The sequence below is a fragment of the Marmota monax genome, unplaced genomic scaffold, assembly GCF_021218885.2.
Source record: "Marmota monax isolate L192 unplaced genomic scaffold, Marmota_monax_Labrador192_F-V1.1 WCK01_AAM20220418_F8-fsc00127, whole genome shotgun sequence".
NCBI classification, from domain to species: Eukaryota; Metazoa; Chordata; class Mammalia; order Rodentia; family Sciuridae; genus Marmota; species Marmota monax.
The window spans coordinates 4,221,121-4,238,525 of NW_026692894.1; the positions used below are offsets into that span (position 1 = coordinate 4,221,121).

At 34.1% G+C, this 17,405-nt stretch overlaps 1 protein-coding gene across 4 annotated transcripts in view; it reads right to left on the reverse strand.

Annotated features, from left to right (window-relative positions):
• Positions 1–17,405, reverse strand: part of Zfand3 (zinc finger AN1-type containing 3) — a 316,019-nt gene that overhangs the window by 174,652 nt on the left and 123,962 nt on the right. The window lies entirely within an intron of this gene.

Here is a 17,405-nt window from a genome sequence, read left to right on the forward strand (position 1 = left end):
TATACAAAGTTACAAACAAAAAGTCCTGTTACATCTAAATAATAGTTGCTAATAACAACATATCTAAATAATAAATATAACTCCTGGTTATATCTAAATAATAATTGCTACATAGGAAATAATTTATAGTGTTACTGGCGTTGTTGGGGGGTTTTGTCTGTTTTTTAACCAAGACAAAGCCAACAACAAAGAAATTATCAAAGGTTTTTAGGTTACCTTATCTCCAACCTAATGGCATCTTAAACTTAACATGTTTCAAAACCTAACTTCCTCATTTTCCCATCCAAAATGCTACTCTAGTTGCCTTCTTCATTTCAATAAAAGACAATTCTATCCTTCTAATTGCTTAGGCCAAAATCTTGGGAGTCCTCCTTGATTCTTTTTATCATCTCATCAATTAATAAATCCTGTTAGGTCTATCTCCAAGGTATATCAAAAATCCTAACAATTCTTCCCAACTATAGCCCTTGCCCAAGCCATTATAATCAAGATCTTGAATTACTGTAATAATCTCCTAAATGGTCTTTCTGTATCCTCCTTTGCCCCCATATAACAGAGGTTAAGTAAAACTTTCAAATTTAAGTCTGATCACATTACTATTTTGATGAGATCAAATAAATGCTCATCCAGAGTAAAAACTAAAGTTCTTACCAAGGCCTATGATGACCTAAATGACCCAAATTTCTTATTACTTCTGACTACATCTTACCAGTATTTTAGTCTTTCACTCTGCACCACATAATAGTGGCTTCTATTATTCCTGGAATATACCTTGGAACACTCTCCAATCTCAGGATCTCTATATTTGTTGTCACCTTTGCCTGACATTCCTTCTCCAGATGTTCTGGTGGTTCAGTCTTTATCTACTGCCAAGGACTAAGTATTTGTCTCCACACCCCACCTATACCCTGTCAAATTTTTGCATTGAAGTCTCAATGCCTGATATGATCATATTAGGAGGTGAGGCCTTTTGAAGATGGAGCCCTTATAAATGGAACTGCTGCCCTTATTTTAAAAAAAAAAAAAAAAAAAAAGGACACATAACAGAATATCTAATATATAAGGAATTCAGGCAAGAAGGTATCTGCAAATCAGGAAGAGGGCCCTCATCAAAATGGCCTATACCTTCATCTTGGATGACTTAGCCTTCAGTACTGTGAGGAGTAAATTTCTTGTTTAAGTCATCAGTCCCTGGCATTTTTGTTACAGCATCCTGTATTAAGTCATCTACTGACCTCTGTACATACAATAAGAAACCTACATATTTACACTACCTTCCTAAGCACCATCTCTCCTATTAACTATGCTAATCTTTCTCCACATCACTCATCATCATCTATTGTTCTACACATTTACATATTATATAGTTTTTTTTTACCTCTCCTCTCACAGTATAAGGTAGGACCTTAAAGGTAGAGACTTTGCCACTTTCATTTGTTATATTCCCAGTGCTAGGATAGTTCATAATATACATTATGTGTTCAGCTAAATTATCTGTAGGATGAATAAAAACAAGGCATTTTTTAAAAAATGCTAACATGTACACCACTCAGGAAGCTGCTCCTTACTCCATATACAGAGCAGAAAAGAGTCCCTGACACAGAGCAGATATTCAGTAAATGTGCGAGAGAGTACAGGGAAGGGGAAGTAACAATCTAAGTTGAGGCCATGTCCTTATGAACAGAATGTTAAAAGATGAACAAGAGTTAGAAGAACTAGAAAAGCAAATCAGTGTTGAATAACTGTTTAATTCAGAATGAGGGCTGGCTTCAAAGGAGACATGGAGCTACTACCCATTTGATCCATTTAAGAAGCAGTATATTTTAATTTTGCAAAACAATAAAAACACTAAAATTATAGATAAAACTATATAGAAAGAAAATGAACAGCTTGAACCACATGGAGGAAAAAGTAGAATGTTAAGAATGGAGAGATGAAATGACAAAATAAACATACTTTAGAGCAGTGACATTTCTAGCAGAGGGTGGGGGAATAGGGAAGAGTTTGCAACAGCTGTAGCAAGAAGGAAGTTTGGCAGGAATAAAAGCATAAAGGTCAAAATGGAGATACACATTGAGACCGCATATTTACACTGCTTATTTGGAAAGCAGCATTAAAGTTCATACCCAGTGATACAAAAAGAATCCTATGTGCTCCTAAGGTTATAGGAAAAAGCATTAATCACACAGTCCAATAGGGTAACAATGCAGCTATGTGGGGGCAAAGATAACGTTACTATGGGAACTTTGCTTCTAGTTTTTATTTTCTAATTATGGGTTGGAAAAAATAATATTTTCTTCTAATGTAGCATAAAAGTTTTTATAAAAAATTTTATGCAGTGTTTTCTTCTACCTCCAATAACTTTAAAAAAAAAAAAGAAGCAATTCTCAAAGCATGCTTTATATTAAGGCTGTAAGTGATTAAAGAGTTCTAGTGTTGCCTGAGATACTAGAATTTCTCCCCAGTAAATAATAATCTATTTAAAGGGCATTATTTTAAAGAGGATGTTTCATCTTGAAGGTTATGTCCAACAGTAATAATATTCCTTTTTAAAGAAAGGGCAGTGAAGACCAAAGCAAATCATGACTAAGGGTTGCTATATCTTTGCCAATTTCCAGTAAGAAAAGAGTCCAAATGTCACCCAAACAGGCTGAACTATCTATAGCTCTTGCTCCTCTCTCCTCTCTGTCTTGATTGAAGAAGACGAACAGTCTCAAATGTTCTTCATCAGAACAGCAGAGCTCACATAAGGGTTAAGGATTAGATTCAGTAAGCCTAGTGCAGGACCTAAGGTATTTAAGTTTACTTAGATTCTACAGGTGATCTGGAGCTGCTATTTTAAAAGGGACACCTTCTTCAATGAGATACATTTTTTTTTAACATTTATACTGTTGAGATTTCTAGTCCCACTACCACACATGAACATTCAAGTATCTTTATCTTTATTAGAAGAATGTACTATAAAATGAACTGTTTTTTCTACTACCGATTTGACGGGAACTTTTTTGGCAATAGTCACCAACAGAAAGGAAGCCTAGATAACTGTCAGAGGATTTCTAAAACAAATTAAAAACCACGAACCATTTATTCAACATCTAGAAACATACTCCTCTGTACATCACCACTGGAAGCCTCTGACTCATCATACCACAAAATGAATTTCTTTCATGCTTGGAAACCCACTTCTGATTCCTCTCCTTAGTTCTGCAAATCTGCAGTTTCTTCTAAACTGGGATTAAATTTCAAACTTCATAGAAGGTATCACAACCTGATTCAAAGACAAATCCCACCCCCTAGCCTAAATATTCTTGAATGTTTTCAAGGTCACTGATTCTCAAAGCTAAATCAACCCTATACTTAGGAAATCAAAGTTTTAAAACTGAAAAACATAGGCTCTCTGAGACCATATATTTATTTATTTTTGAATTCTCTGTGCCTTGAACAATTAGTAAACATTCTGAAATTTTTTCACAGACATAGTTATGACAAGCCTTTTAACAAAATAAATATGAAACAAAGTTCATTTTAACTATTATTCATTAAAGGAATAAAGAACAAGGAGGCACGCATAACATCTAAGCCTCCATTTCAACCCTTTTTCTGCCACATTTTCTTGATCCATTTATCTACTGATGGGCATCGGGGCTGATTCCATAATTTGTTGTGAATCATACTACTGTAAACATTGAAGTGAATGTACTGCTATTATATGCTGATTTTAGCTCTTTTGTATAAATACCAAGAAGCAGGATGGCTGTGTTATATGGTGGTTCCATTTCTATTTTTTTGAGGAACTGCCATGCCATACTGCTTTCCAGAGAGGTCATGCTCATCTGAGTCCCACCAATGTATCAGTGTACCTTTTCCCTCCACGTTCTTGCTAGCATTTATTATTATCTGTGTTCTTGAGATAAAAAGATAAAATCTTAATGTAGTTTTGATTTGCATTTCCCTGATTGCTAGAGATGTTGAACTTGTTTTGTTGGGTTTTTTGTTTTGTTTTTTAATGTTGGCCATTTTTCCTTCTTCATTTGAGACATTTCCATTTAGTTCTTTTGCCCATTTACTGACTGGGTTATTTTATTTTGCGGTTTTTGAGGGGGCAGCATTGAGCTTTTTAAGTTATTTATATATTCTGGATGTTAATCCCCTGTCAGAGGAATGGCTGGCAAAGATCTTTCTTCCAATTCTGCAGGCTCTCTCTTTGTGCTCTTAATCATTTTCTTTATAGTGCAGAACCGTTTTAATTTGATGGCATCCCACTTGTTGATTCTTGGTGTTATTTCTTGAGCTTTAGGGGCCTTGTTGAGAAAGTCTGACGTAGGCTGATAAAAGTCCCGATTAACCCTGTTTTCTCTAGCAGTTCCAAGTTTTCTGATCTAATTCCTAAGTCTTTGATTCATTTGATTTGACTTTCGTGCAGGGTGATTAACAGGGATTTAATTTTATTCTTCTACACAGGATATCCAATTTTCCCAGAATCATTTGTTTAAAAGTATGTCTTTTCACCAACACTTTCTGGCACCTCTGTGAAGAATCAGAAGGCTGCAAGCATGTTGGTTTGTTTCTGTATCTTCTATTCTATTCCACTGGTCTTCATGTGTATTATAATACCAATACCATACAATTTTGCTACTGTAACTCTATAGCATAATTTGAAACTGGGTATTCAATTTCTAGATAGGTGATGCCTCCTGTATCACTTTTCTTGCTCCAAATTGCTTTGGCTAACTGTGGATCTCTTATTCTTCCAAATGAATTTAAGGACTTTTTTCCAGTTCATTGGTAACTGGATGAAATATGAAATACGAAATACTGGATGATACATATGAATATATGGAATATATATGGATGATGATATATGGAATATTGAATCCATCTATTACTTTAGGTAGTATGGTCATTCTGACAATATAAATTCTGCCTACCCAAGAACATGAAAGGTCTTTCTGTCTTCTGATGTCTTCAATTTTTTTCTTCAGTGATCTACAGTTTTCACTCTAGCAATCTTTCACCTCCTTGGTTAGATTAATTCCACTTTTTGATTTGTTTTGTTTGAGGTTATTGTGAAAGTGGTGGTTTTGCTGAATTCTTTCTCAGCTGAATCACTGTTGGAGTATAGGAAAGCTATTGATTTATGAATGTTGATCATGTATCTCTGCTATTTTACTGAATTCATTTATCAGCTCTAGAAGTCTTCTGGTGAAATTTTTGGAGTCTTCTATATATAGGATCATGTCATCAACAAACAGATATTTTGAATTCCTCTTTTCCTATTTGTATCCCTTTAATTTCCTTCTCTTGTCTGACTGTTCTGGCTATAGAGTTTCTAGAACTATGTTGAATAAAAGTAGTGAGAGAAAGGATATCTTTGTCTTGTTCCTGATTTTCAATGAAAAGCTTTCAGGTTTTTTCCATTCAGTATGATGTTCTTTGGGTTTATCACGTACATCTTTGTAATGCTGAGGTAAGTTCCTTCTATCCCTAGTTTTTCCATCGTTGTTAACATGAATGGTTGATGTATTTTTATCAAAAGCCATTTCTGTGTCTATTGAGATGATCTTATGATTTTTGTTCTTTAGTCTACTTAAGTGATGAACTATATTTATTGATTTGCATATGTTGAAACAACCTTACATCCCTGTGATGAAGCGTATTTGATCATGGTATATTATCTTAATGTGTTTTTGAATGTGGTTTGCTAATGTTTTATTAAAGATTTTTGCATCTATGTTCATCAGCGATATTGATCTGTAGTTTTCTTTCCTGATGTGTCTTTTTTTGCTTTTCATAATCAGGGTTATACTGGTTTCATAGAATGTGTTTAGGGGTATTCCCTTCCTTTCAATTTTATGGAATAATCTGAGAAGACTGGTGTTAGTTCTTCTTTAAGTTGGAAGAACTCATCAAAGAATCCTGGGCTTTTCTTAAAAAGCTTTTAATTGTTTTTTTCAATTTCATTACTTGATATTGGTCTGTTTAGGTTTTCTATATCTTCCTGGATCAATTCAGGCAAACACTATGTGTCCAGAAATTTCTCAATGTCATCTAGATTTTCTTGTTTACTAGTATAAATTTTTAAAATAGTTTCTAATGATCCTCTGAATTTCAGAAGTGTCTGTGATGATATCTTCTTTTTCTTCTCTAATTTTGCTGATTTGGCTCTTCTCTCTCTCTCTTTTTTTTTTTTGGTTAGGTTATCAATTTTCAAAGAACCAACTCTATTGAGTTGATCCTGTATATTCTTTTTCTATCCTCAATTTCATTAATTTTTGATCTGATCTTTATTATTTTCTGTCTTCTACTGATTCCACAGAGAAAATTTAAAACATAAAATTTCTTCACTATTACCACTATCCAGAGTCAAACACTATACATTTTGGTGCTTCACATTTAAAAAACAAACAAAAAAAAAACTCTACATATAGTATACAGATACCTATTTCACAAAACTAAAACAGTACAGCAATTTATTTCAGTTTGTTTCTTTCATTCAAAAATATACTTGATAGAAAAATTATAATTATATAAACTTATTAAAATTTTATAATTCTAAAATTAGCATTCTAGAGAACCTACCTAACCATAACTAGAAATCATTAGAATATCTTGAAGTGCAATTACAGAAATCACAGATAGGAGACTGATATTGGTTCGCAATTAGGTAAAACTTTCAAATAGAATACCAAGGGATTGGGAGCGTGACTCATGTAGAACACTTGCTTAGCATGTAGGAAGCCTTGGTTCAATTCCTAGCAACTCACATGCCACCAAACAATAAAGAAAGAATATCAAAGAAAAGCCCTCATCTTTGTAATTTTGAAGTAATGATTACAACTCTCATATTATTCTAGATTATGATTATGATATTGCTCTGATTTATAAGTACTGGTCTCATCATGATGTAGTTTTTGTTTAAGTGTTCCTAATTTCTCAGAATATAAGTTATGTTTATGAATAAAATAGGATCCTAAAACAGACCAAATTCTCCTACCTATCACCACCAGCCTATCTAACATCCTCTAGGCTAAAAGTACCAGCTAGGTACAGGTGCTCCTCAAGTCAATGATTTTTATTATTATTTTAAGAAAATCTTGTACTTTAAATCTATTCCTTGTCCCCTTGCTATGTTTTCCTGGTGCCTTTAGAAGTATATTTCATTTGGGGGGGGGGGGTGCGTGGTTTAAATGTGTGTATGAAACCATGCATTAGGAATAAGTCAAATGGCTCGGGTTGTGGCTCAATGGTAGAGCGTTTGCCTCACATGCATGAGGCCCTGGGTTCAATTCTCAGCACCGCATATAAATAAATGAATAAAATAAAGGTCAATCAACAACTTAAAAAAAAAAAAAGTCAAAAGCAGAGAAAATAAATTCCCATGATTCTCCAGGAGGGCTCTACTTCACCAAGCAAGGTGCTGCTTACCTAACAATTAATTTTAATATTGTAGCAGGAAATACTTTTTCCTTTACTTTTTAATCTGGGAACAAGAACAAATCGAGTAATAGAATGTCAACATTAATTTAAGGGGAGACCAAAAAAAATGACTTAATAACACTGCAGCAGGATTAATATTGTACAATAGATCATGCAGCCATAAAACTCTTGACAAATTCATTTTTGTATCACTGTATATTTCTACTAATAGGGCAGGGCATATCTAAAAGGCTATTAATACTACTGCACAATGTCGATCAAATTACACTGAAGGAGAAGCATTTAGCAGGCGATAGGAGAAGAAAGAGAACTGTCCTCACCCATCTGCAGCTTGCATTTAAATACAGCATAGAGAATAAGGCTGAGTGATTTGAAACAGAAGGCTAACACTTAATTGAAATCAAATGGTACAACTCAGAATATGGGTTGATGGTCACCAAGAAATCTGCTTCTATTTTAAGACAAGGAATTAAGACTGAAAAATAGCAATGATAGGGAGAGATTCTACTGCAATAGATTGAAACAAGGTACCAAATCAGTAGACCAAATAGAGGGATTCTAGTCTAGTCTAAATCAAAAGAAGATACCTGGACCTTACACAAAATGTACAATAAAAATAACTTCTGTTTCCAGGCTTTAAGGGACAACATTTATTCTCCTGCCTGAAACAACCAAATAACCCAGACAAAAGTGCATGAATTTTTAAATCTCTGGACATCTGGGGAAAAAAAGGACAGTGATCCCAGAAAGATAGAAAACCAATCCTATAACTGTCTCTCCATGAAGAGTTTTCAGGTTGAGGGGAAGGGAAGGGAATAGAAGATGGAGCTCAACAGTAGTCCTAGCTTTGTGGGCAAGGAAACTACATGCAGCTACAGTTCAGGTGGGTCCTATTACCTGGCTTAATGCTCTGCTCTTGCCATAGTAAAACTCTTAATTTTTGAGAAAAGAGCCTACAATTTCATTTTACACTGGGCTCTACAAATTATATGGCTGGTCCTGCCCAGCAGATGCCCTGAGCTGAGGAAATGACTGAGTCTGGTGAGAACAAAACAGCTAGAGTTCATAGAACAGAATAAGAAGCAAGAGCTGTCTATGGGTAGAGTATTTAGCAGAGTACAGATCAATACATTCATATGAAAAAACTTCAGAGGTCAGGAAAAGACCCATCTGAAAGACTTAACAGGAACAATGCCTCAACAGAGCCTGCTCTCAAAGATCAGACTAAAAATACCTGTAATTCAGGGGCTCTGAGTAGAGTACTCAAAAAGGTCTTACCAGAGAAATAAGAGAATAACTAACCCTAGACTAAAAATCACTTCAAATTCAACTTAAAAAACAACAACAACAAAAAAAAAAAACAAGAAAAATCCCCAAAGTAGGACTTCAAAAGATCAATTTGTTTCCAAGAACAACAGTCCTCTCCTATCTGCAGTTTTGCTTTCTGCAACTTTAGTTTCCAGAGGCTAACCATCATTAAAAAGTATTAAACAGAAAATTCCAGAAATAAACAATTTCATATTCATATAATTTTATCACAGTATATTGTTATAAGTATCTTATTTTATTACTATTGTTAATCTATTACTTTGCCTAATTCAAAATTCACTTTTATCATAAGCATGTCTATATAGGGAGAAAATACAGTATATGAATGGTTTGAATCTATCCATGGCTACAGAAAACCACTAAGGGTCTTAGAATACAAAAGGAGATGATGCTGCAACTTAACTGTATCCCAGAACAAAGCTCAATAAGATATAGGTAATAAAGTAACATTTAGCAAGACCTGGTATTCAAAGATGGCCAGCAATACACAGAAGAATGAGCATAATGAGCCCAACAATAAAAGGCAACCAACCAAGAACAGACACAGATATTAGAATTAGCAGAAGTAGATATTAAAACAACAGAGAAGAAATTTGTAGGTTACCAATAAAGCAGAACTTAGGTGAAAATTTATAAATTTCGTTGGAAAATAAGGTATCAGCAGGGCACAGTGATGTTTGCTGTAATCCCATCAAACTCGGGAGGCTGAGGCAGGATCCCAAGTTTGAGATCAGCCTGAGCAATTTGTGAAACCCTGCCTCAAAATGAAATATAAAATTAAGGACTGGAGATACAGCTCTCTGGTAGAGTGTCCCTGGGTTCAACCACTAATCCTGAAACATGAAAGAGAAAGGGACAGGAATATGGATTAAGGGTAGGGAAAACAGAAAGGGGATTATCAATAAATTCAGCTTCCACCTTAAGAAACTAGAAAATGAAGAACAAATTAAACTAAGAGTAAGAAGAAGAAAGGAAATGATAAAGATTAAAGTGAAAATTCCATGAAATAGAAAGCACAAAAATAAGAAAAGCTGGTTCCTGGAGATGGACTAGTTCTGTAGATAAACTTTTAGCCCAAGTGACTAGAGGAAAAAAATAGAAAAGGTACACATTGTCAAAAATATCAGATATCAGAGGTAACTTCATTATAGTCTGGAGATAGTAAAAACATAAAGAAATATTATGAACTTCATGCCTTAAAAGGATAATGGATCACAACCAAATGGGAATTATCTCCAAAATGCAGAACTGATTTAAAGTTCATAAATCAGTGTAATTAAATTACCATATTAACAAATTCAGAAAAACCATATGATCATCCAAGACATATAAAAAAGCATTTACAAAATTCAATATTCAGTCTTGATTTAAAAATAAAACTCTCAATAAAATAGAAATAGAAGGGAATTTTCCACAACCTAATCAAGCACATCTATGAAAACCTATAGCTAGCCTCACATTTACCAGGTATCTGACTAGACATGAAAAAGTGATACTGCCTTATTTTTATTGTTAAAACTTATTTTAACTTATTTTTATAGGCATCATAATAGAACATTCAAGGAATCAGCAATAAAGCTACTAGAACTAATATTAAGCTTACTCAGGTGCCAGGATACAAAAACAATGTAGTAGCCAAACAGAAACAGGAAAATCTTAAATTCCCTTTAAAAATAGCACCAAATATATTAAATGCTTAGAAATATGATGACAAATGTGAAAGACCAATACAACAAAGACTACAAAATATTGTTGAGAAAGAGGTTTAAATAAATGAAGAAAGATCTCTTGACCACAGATTGAAAGACTCAGCATTGTTAAGGTGCCACTCTACTGAGCTGACATACAGATTCACAGCAATCCCTATCATCAACCCAGCAAACTTCTTTGTAGAAACTGACAAACAAATTTGAAAACTCATAATGAAATGGAAAGAACCTAGAATAGCCCAAATAATTCTGGAAAAAAAAGATGAATAAGTTGAAATAAATAATTATTGATGCCTGATTTTAAGAATTATTATAAAACTTCAGTAATCAAGAGAGAATGGTATTGGTATAATGACAGACAAAAAGAGTAATGTAACATATCAAAAAATGCAGTCCAGAAACAAACCCCACATATACAGGAACAACTCGTTTTTGGACAAAGACATAAAACTATAAAACTTCTTAAAGAAAACATAGGAGAAAATCTTTAAAAGTATATTCTTAAAAAAAAAAAAGATACACTGAACTTCACTGGAATTAAGCTTCAAGCTTCCATTCTTTGAAAGTCATCGTTAAGAGAAATATCAACCAAAGAGTGTTGCAAAAATCTTTGCAAACATGGGGGGGGGTGTTATCCAGAATATTCAAAAATTACTTTAAAATGTCATTAATAATAAAATGAACAACCCAATTTTAAAATGGGCAAAAAAGATTGAGTCCACCAAAAAAGATACATGAATAGCATATAAGTGCATGAAAAGCTACTCGATATTATTAGAAGAATGCAAATTATGACCACAATGAGGCACCAAAACGTACATACTACAAGACATAAAATTAAGGAGAATGACACCAAGCCAAACTGTGGGGAAGATACAGAGGAAGTGGAACTCCTATATACTGCTCATAGAAGCATTTCACAGTATAACCACTTTGGAAAAGAGTGGCAGTTTGTATAAGCTAGTCATTCCATTTCTAGGCATTTACCCAAAAGAAAATGACTATCATATAAAGACTTGCATGTGAGTGTTCACAGTAGCTTTATTTGAAATAGCCAAAACCTGAAAACAATCAAAATGCCCATCAACAGATAAATAAGCAACCTATGGTAATATTCACACAACGGATGCTACTGTATTAATCCATTTTCTGTTACTATAACTGATGTTAATAAAAGAAAATGAGGTTTACTTAGCTTACAGTTCTGGAGGTTGAAAGCCCAAGATGAGGTGATCCCCCATCTATTGGGTCTCTGGTCAAAGTTGGGTAGCAGCATACCACATAGCAGATAACATCATGTGGGAAAGGAGTGAAAGGGACAAGTGAGTAAATATATATATAGTCAAAAGATTCAGGGGAGATGGCAGGCTCTCTTATAGGAACCTATTCTCATGGAAACAAATCCACTCCTCAAGACCAGCATTAATCTATTCAAGGGTGGAGCCCAGGGGACCTAATTACCTTTCACTAGGTCTATCTCTAAAGGTTCTACCACCTTAACACTGACAAGCTGGAATCAAGCCTCTAGCAACAGCGGACACACTATCCATTTTCAGACTGTAACAACTACTTACCAATAGGAAGGAATGAACTTCTGATATAGGCAGCAATATAGATGAAATCTATATTGACAGAAGCCAGACTCCCCCAAAGAAGAGTATATGCTGTGTAATTCTATTTATTTAAAAGCATAGAAAATGCAAATTAATTTATAGTAACAAAAAGCAGATCACCTTGATTGCCTGAGAGGAAAGTAAAGCAAGGGTGGCAAGAGAGAGATTATAAAGGGCTGAGAGAAAATACAGATGATGAATATGCTCACCATTTAAATCTGATAATTTCACAGGTGTATATAAAAGCAATTCTTGAATAAACACAGTATCCTTCAAAAATCTCCCTTGTGTTTCTGCATTACAACTACAAATGCTTTTATATTCAATGAAATGTTCTGGTCAGTCCCTCTGCCAAGTTTATCTTCCTATAAGCCTATTTATCAGTTGTGGATTAATCTAGGTTATATAGAGAATAAGGGTACTGGTGCTATAGGTAAGACCCTATTTATAAAAGGCCAAATTAGCCTTCACTTCACAGCACCTGCTAAAAAACACTTTTCTGATTCACAAAATGAATCTGAATGAAACAGTTATTTCTCTTCATTACTTAGACTTCACAAAAATAAGATTTCCTGCTGTGATAGTGCAAGCAGGAAATTGAGGCAGCTTATAATGACGTCCATGGAAATGTGAGGCAACTGTCCATTAGTTCATGGCTAACTGGCCAGGGTCTTGGGCAAAGTATGCCTCATTTCACCCAATGTTATTTTTTTGGTACACTAATTTATTTTCCTCTTGATCATTATTAGTTAACCTTTTGATTAAATTTCAACTGACAACCTGAATTAACTTAATGATAATGACAAACTTTTGAGGTGACAGAGAGGAGCCTGTAAAACTATCTTACAAAATAAGGACACTACTTTAGCAATGACATTAACTCCCTAATTCACCTACATATGAAATTTTCTTAAAGCACAGCATATTTGTGGGAAAAAAACTTTACAGAGAAAACAAGTTAAAAATGTAAAAGTGGGCTGGGGTTGTGGCTCAGTGGTAAAGTGCTTGCCAAGCATGGTGCAAGGCCCTGGGTTCGAGCCTCAGCACCACATACAAACAAAGATGTTGTGTCCGCCGAAAACTAAAATAAATATTGAAAATTCTCTCTCTCTCTCTCTCTCTCTGTCTCTCTCTCTCTCTCATAACCAAAATAAAAGTGCTGTGTCCAACTAAAACTAAAATATAAATTTAAAAAAAAAATGTAAAAGTAATAGGGTATGGGGAGTAGCCAAAAGAATAACTATATGTTGAGAAAAGGCAAAAGCTGCTACCTCTCCTTCAAGTTCAGCAATTCTAAATAAAGCAAAAGTTGATTATTTTCATGCAAACAGTAGGCAATAAACTCTCAGGCAATAAAACTCTCTCTCTGAGATAGAGAACTAATCTAACCTATAACACAATATACTGGTAACTGTATTACTCATCTAAGGATACAGTAAATTCTTCCTAAGTAGATGAAAAATAACATTGCAGAATTTTCCCAGATGTAAAACTAAGAAGGAATAGAGGGCAGTTCTTAAATTATTGCACAGAAAAGTAAAGAAGACTGATTAAAAAAAAAAATCTGAATCTATGCAGTATTTAACCTTCAGCTTTAAAAAATATCACAAAACACAACCTTCAGAACATCTAGCTTAGTACTCAGTATAAAGCAGAAGAGGTGTGCTGGGTTTTTTTTTTTTTTTTTTTGGGGGGGGGTACGTCATCACATGCAGCTATTTAGATTAATTAAAATGAAATAAAATGCAAAAGCCATTCTTCAGTCACACTAGCCACATTTAAAGCTCTCAATAATTACATAGGGCTGGTAGCTACAATACTGTATAGCACAGATTTTATATATATATTTCTATCATCACAGAAAATTTATTAGAGATACTCAAGTTTAAAATATGATGGTGGCTCTCTTTCACAAACTTTCATCCTTAAGCTATTTTCATAAATGAGAAATGTAATATAGTTTTGTGAACCCAAGCTTTTCAAAGTTTAAATTCTGAGGCCACCAATGAAATGAAATTAGCTTCAAACACCATTAACCTAGAAGAGAGTGCAGAATTTTTTCATCCTATAAAATTTTCTTTATCTTAGGGGTATTTAACTATCTGAAAACTACCATCAATAATCTATGGTACTCAAAGTTGTTATGCCCCCTTTGAAACATTTGAAGACTTACAGAAAACCATGAGAGTTTCACCAAATTAGCAAATGAGAGAAATATGAAAAAGCAAAAATAATATATATAGTGACATGGTATCTGATAATTTTGACAAATGAACTCAGGCAAGGAAATGCCAACAAAATTAAGTGCAAAGTTTTTTTCCAAAATAATTTATCACTTTATTAATAGATGTAAATGTTGAACTGCATTAATAATTCAGATAAGCAGAATCTTCACTGAAGCTGTACATTACTGACTTCACAGAACTTGTCTTTAGTTGACTTCTAACAATACTGCTCTAATCCTAGATTACAGTCAATAGTAGAGATGAATATTATTTGTCACCTGCCTCTTTTACTTAAGTCTCTGCCTGCCAAAATAAAATCTTGCCCTGTTTATCATATATAATAAGGCCAAAAACCTTAAAATGAAGGGGCAAAAGTATAACATCTGGTCTAATTATCAATGTACTAATAATATAATCCCATTCAAAAAAAATAATAGCTATTATGACTCTTAAATGTTTCAAATCATACTTGGTATGTCCTAACACTTTACAAAGTCTCAAAATAAACACTCTTGAAATTCATATACCTGCAAAAGTCCAAAAATGTTGGGCAGCCACATCTGTTATTTCAATACCATATCTAATGTTTATCATACATCTGGAGATGTATTTTTATTAAGAAAAGAGTCATCGATTATTCCTGGAACCTCATAAAGGCAAAGACAAACACAGAATGGCTGACAAAATAGAAAGATCAGCGTGATGAATGGATATTGTTAAAGAGAGGTTTATGTGCTAAACCCAGCTTTATTGTGGGTCCTCTGTGTGCAGCTGGAGAAACAGCTGGTGCCTCAGTCATCTTAAAAAAGAAAAGAAGGGTACTGTCCCTCGTGTGGTAAAACAGCTTGATCCTATCAAACCTAGCAAATTGCCATTAGGTTAAAAACAGGAGGGAGGCTGAGTTCAAAGGAAGGCGGGGGGTGGGGGGTGTACACTACTCAACTTTGGTCTTCCATTTTTTTCCTTGAGAGGCAACTATTTAATAAGGAAAAATTAGAAGAGTGAAGCAAATGCCATATGAAACTCTGTTTCTGCCATGAAGCCAGAGGGAAAACAATGCAATATGGGAAACAAATATTGTTACTTCAGGAAAAAAGTAAGTAAATTTCAGAAATAAACATGAGGTGATGACTAAAATGAATCAAGAAACTGGTCCACTTTAGAATAACTTGACAACATGAGGAAGTATGCCCGAAAAGTTCAACCACCCATCAATAACAAACTTGAAAGTGTTCACCTTGCTACTCTGCAGTCAAATCAACGAGTATCAAAAGCAAATGTTTAGTCTCAACTTGTGAGATATTCCCACACACAAATACACAGAACAGCATTTCATTCATCTACAAATTGTGCTTGAGTGTATTCAGTGAGAGAGCTGTTCATTAACTGCAGTTAGGCTGAGATGCTGGATGGCTGGGGGGGAGGGGGAGGCAGAAATCACATAACCTGAGTTGTAGATTACAGGTTCAATAAGAACTGCAAAAGTATTCTACTCAACATAAAGTAATAGTGAAGTGAGTGAAGATTAAAAGTTAAACTCAAGTGAAACAAAGATATTCCTGATATTAGCATCATTCAGATCTATATGTAAAACATACACACGTTTATCAAAAAACACAAATTACAACATAAATCCAAACTTTCAATGCACATTATCAAGAAAGACTGAAGAAGAATCGGAGTCTTAGAGCAGGGAATTTATGAGGTCCTTTATGAGGTCCCAGGAATAATCAATGACTCTTTTCTTAATAAAAATATATCTCCAGATGTATTCTAATCCTTTTCCAAATCTTCTATTTCCTATTCTGAAATTTATGTAAAGACCTCTGACCTACTGGGTCCTAGTCCTTAGCAATAATATACTAGGTAATACTTGCCATAGAATCAAATCCTAATATACAGTTACTGGTATGGTTTCCTCTGGACTCACAAGACCAGAATAAATAGGACAGAGCCTTAGTATGCAAAATCTTTTATGACTTTCAACTTTTACATAAATTCAAACTTTCCAAAACTGTAATAATAATGCAGAGAACTTCTGTGTGCCATTTTAACTGGATTTACAAATGGTTCTCATTTTCTTATTAAGGAAAATTTGACACTTGGGTAGTTTTTGGTTTTTGGTTTCTTTGTGGCACTGGGTATGCTAAACTAAGCAAGTGCTATACCATTAAGGTACATCCCCATCCCAGAAAATCTGGCACATTTTTGATTCCTGACCTATATGTTTTTCTTCAGGAAATGACTTCACATTCTAACAAGTCCTCTAATTTCTTTGACTCTAATAATACTATATTTATTCAATAATTACAAGGGGATTTGATGTTTCCTGAGAAAACCTCAAATTCTAATTTACTAAATGAAGTTTCCATCAAAGAAGTGATTTCTCTTAGATATTCAGCGTGCAAATTAACTCCCAAATGACTGAATTAAGATACAGGACAAAAAAATTATATAATATATGAATTAATCACCCTTCTTTCTCAATATTGTGAGTTATTTTGCACAACTCACTTGATTACCCAGTAAATCTTTACCTTGTTTGAAACAAAAAACTTCAAATAGCATATAGTTTAACTGAACTGAATTACATCATTAAACATTTTAGGAGTAGGATGTCCTGATAGCTCCAAATTACTGGTTATAGTCTAGGGGTATTTCAAAAACAGAGCTAGAATAAATTTTTTTATCAATCTTTTATCAAGAAAAGAGAAAAGAAGAAAAGAAAAGAAAATAGAAAAGAAAAGAAGAAGAGAAAAGAAAAGAAGAAGAAAGGGTAAAAAAAGAAAGAGGGAGAGAAAGCAAGTAAGTAGTCTTGAGCATGTGTATGTGTTTTCCCACTGTGAAGAGATTTCAAACCTCCCTCATAGGTATATATTAACCATCTTTCCCATGTACTTTTCCCCTGGAGCAGCACATACCAAATGTAACTATTCCCCATCCCCATGATATCTCCTTAGCTTCAGGCCTCCTACTGATTTCCTGTCAGATGGTCTGCTTTTTTAAACCCTTCCAAAGAGAAGTCTTTGTATCTAGTATGCCCCACCCAACTCTTCACCTAGTTTCCCTTGTTGACTATCTAATAACCTACC